Source organism: Gopherus evgoodei, unplaced genomic scaffold, assembly GCF_007399415.2.
Source record: "Gopherus evgoodei ecotype Sinaloan lineage unplaced genomic scaffold, rGopEvg1_v1.p scaffold_36_arrow_ctg1, whole genome shotgun sequence".
Classification (NCBI taxonomy): Eukaryota; Metazoa; Chordata; order Testudines; family Testudinidae; genus Gopherus; species Gopherus evgoodei.
This window is the reverse complement of record NW_022060038.1, coordinates 2,877,699-2,881,662: the sequence shown is the minus strand read 5'-3', so window position 1 is coordinate 2,881,662 and position 3,964 is coordinate 2,877,699.

Genomic DNA, 3,964 nt, shown 5'->3' with positions numbered 1-3,964 from the left:
TGCAAATTGTGGGGAGTTATGTCCCAGCTTCAGATAAAGTGATGGCAGAGACAATCCATGATACACATGGAAAACCCATAAGAACATAAGAACGGCCGTACTGGGTCAGACCAAAGGTTCATCTAGCTCAGTATCCTGTCTACCTACAGTGACCAATGCCATGTATCCCAGAGGGAGTGAACCTAACAGGCAATGATCAAGTTATCTTTCTCCTGCCATCCATCTCCACCCTCTGACAAACAGAGACTAGGAACACCGTTCCTTACCCATCCTGGCCAATAGCCATTAGTGGACTTAACCTCCATCAATTTATCTAGTTCTCTTTTAAACCCTGATATAGTCCTATCCTTCACAACTTCCTTAGGCGAGGAGTTCCACAGGTTAACTGTGCACTATGTGAAGAAGAGCTTCCTTTTATTTGTTTTACACCTGCTGCCCATTAATTTCATTGCTGGCCCCTAGTTCTTATATTATGGGGACAAGCAAATAACTTTTCTTTATTCACTTTCTCCACATCACTCATGATTTATATACCTCTATCATATCCCCCCTTAGTTTCCTCTTTTCCAAGCTCAAGAGTCCTAGCCTCTTTAAACTTTCCTCATATGGGACCATCTCCAAACTCTTAATCATTTTATTTGCCTTTCTCTTAACCTTTTCTAGTGCTGGTATATCTTTTATGAGAAGAGGAGACCACATCGATAAGCAGTATTCAAGATGTGGGCGTACCATGGATTTATATAAGGGCAATAAAATATTCTCCATGTTATTCTCTATCCCTTTTTGAATGATTCCTAACATTCTGTTTGCTTTTTTGACTGCCACTGCACACTGTGTGGTCGTCTTCAGAGAACTATCCACGATGACTCTAAGATCTCTTTCTGGAGTGGTAACAACTAATTTAGCCCCCATCATACTGTATGTATAGTTGGTGTTATTTTTTCCAATGTGCATTACTTTACATTTATTCACATTAAATTTCATTTGCCATTTTGTTGCCCAATCACTTAGTTTTGTGAGACCTTTCTGAAGTTCTTCACAGTCCGCTTTGATCTTAACTATCTTGAGCAGTTTAGTATCATCTGCAAACTTTGCCATCTTACTGTTTACCCCTTTCTCCAGATCATTTATGAATAAGTTGAATAGGATTGGTCCTAGGACTGACCCTTGGGGAATACCACTAGCTACCCCTCTCCATTCTGAGAATTTACCATTAATTCCTACCCTTTGTTCCCAGTCTTTTAACCAGTTCTCAATCCATGAAAGCATCTTCCCTCTTATCCCATGACAACTTAATTTACGTAAGAGTCTTTGGTTAGGGACCCTGTCAAAAACTTTCTGGAAATCTAAGTACACTATGGCCACTGGATTCACCTTGTCCACATGTTTGTTGACCCTTTCAAAGAACTCTAATAGATTAGTAAGATCTGATTTCCCTTTACAGAAACCATGTTGATTTTGCCCAACAATTTAGGTTCTTCTATGTGTCTGTCATAAACAGATAGTTAAGGGTTAATGCCTGTTTTATCTGTAAAGGGTTAAGAAGTTCACCTAGCCTAGAAGATACCTGACCAGAGGAGCCAATGGGGGAACATAATGTTTCAAATGGAAGGAGGGAAGTTTTCCTTTGTTTAGTCAGTTTCAGTTTCAGCCAGAGTAGAAAAGATCAAGGAATCAGCTTCTTATTAGAGTAATGAGTTAGAAGGAAGGAAATAAATAGGTTTATTTTTATTTTCTTTTTGTAGCTTGTCTTAGCATTAGGAGAATAATCAAATTGGGAGCATCCTTTGTGTTTTGAATCTGTTGTCTGTGAGATTCAGCTTGTATGCTGTCTCCCAGTGTTTTTTTTCCCTTTACCTTTCTTCTCTTTAATTAAAAGCCTTCTTTTTTAAGAACCTGATTGATTTTTTCTTGTTTTTAGATCCAAGAGGATTGGATCTGGATTCACCAGGGATTAGTGGGGGGGAAAAGGAGAGGGGAAGGAGTACTTTCTTCCATGTGTTAAGATCCAAGGGGTTTGCATTGTGTTCACCAGGGAGTTAGTGGAGGAGTCTCTCAGGCTATCCGGGGAGGGAAGGTTTTGTGAGGGAAGACAGAGTTTTCCAGATGACTCAAACATTTGGATGGTGGCAGCCAATTGATCTAAGATGGCAATTAAGCTTAGGAGGTTGACATGCAGGTCCCCACATCTATACTCTAAGGTTTCAGAGTGGGGGGGAACCTACGACAGTGTCTGACAATTTTATTCTTTACCATTGTTTCAACTAATTTGTCTGGTACTGATGGTCCCAGAGGGAGGTGCTAAAATGGAAGCTGCATCCTGAGAGTGGGCCTAGAAACCCAGAGCCAGAGGCAGGGCCTGAACGCTGCTCTGACATGGATCCCGTGTGTGGGACCAACTTCTGCTGGGTGTCGAGCCACGGAGCTTGAGCAGGGCTGTGAACCGCAACCCTGGCGTGTTACATGGACGCTACAGGACTGTGAGTGGAAGGGGAATGCATCTGGGATGATTGGGCCTAAATTAGCTGTTAGCTATTGAGAAACAGATGTTGGAGTCATTGTGGATAGTTCCCCTAAAGCGTCTGCTCAGTGTGCAATGGCAATCAAAGAAGTTAAGAGAATGTTGGGAATCATTAAGAAAGAGATAAATAATAAGATAGAAAATATTGTATCATCTCTGTATAAATCCATTGTACGTCCACATCTTGAATACCATGCACAGATCCGGTCTCCCCATTTCAAAAAAGATATATTGGATTTGGAAAAGGCACAGAGAAGGACAACAGAAATGATTAGGGGTATGGAACAGTTTCCATAAGAGAAGAGATTAAACAAGACTGGAACTTTGCAGCTTGATACAGGGATAGCTAAGGCAGGATATGATAGAAGTTCTATAAAACCATGACTGGTGCGGAAAAATTAAATAAGGAAAGATTTTTTACTTCTTCTCATAATACTAGAACTAGGGGTCACCCAATGAAATTAATAGGCAGCAGATTTAAAGCAAGCAAAATAAAATATTTCTTCAGAGTCAACCTGTGGAACTCTTTGCCAGGGAATGATGAAAAGGCCAAAACTATAACAGGGGTCCATAAGAACTATATAAGTTAACGGACAATAAGTCCATTAATGGCTATTAGGCATGATGTGCAGGGATCTAACTTCATGTTCTGAGTGTCCCCAATCTCTGTTTTCCAAATGCTGGGAGTGATGACAGGGGCTAGATCACTTGATCATTATCTGTTTTGTTCATTCTCTATGGGGCAACTGGCATTGGCCACTGTTAGAAGACAGGGCACTGAGATAGATGTTCCAATGGTCTGACTCAGTATGGCCATTCTGCTGTTCTTATGTAGACCCCACATTGCAGCCCAGTGGGTTAACTGCCTTTATTATATTCAGCTTTGCATTTTATTCAGCAGTAATGCAAGAAACCTGCAGACCTGTATCCTGTAAGCCATTAGCTTCAGCTAATTAGCATACCGCTTAAAGCCTGTAAACTTTAAACAAATACACTTTGCACAGATACACGGCCCTGCAAAAAGCCTCAGCTCTCTAGGGAGCTGACAATGGAGTTTAAGGGGGAGTTCTTACCATGAGTACATGATTCAACCACAGAAATGACCTGGAAATGAACTGACATTAAACAGGTACATGAGATACATCTCAGGCTAGCCTGCTTGCTTGCTGATATATCTTATAAGTTTCTTATGGGTTTGATGTTTGCTTTATTATAATAGGTTTATAGGTCTATATTAGAGTATATTTTGACTGTAACACAGGGGACTTACAGGCCACATCTGTATGGCAAGCTAAGGAAATTTAGAATACATATGTTTGGGACCTTTCACCTAGACAGATTGTGATGAGCTAAAGCATAACATCCAAATATAGCTGCAAGCTTTAGCATAGAGGATTCATTGGAATAGGTTGGCATAGGGGCTTTCCTAAATTCAGACCTTTT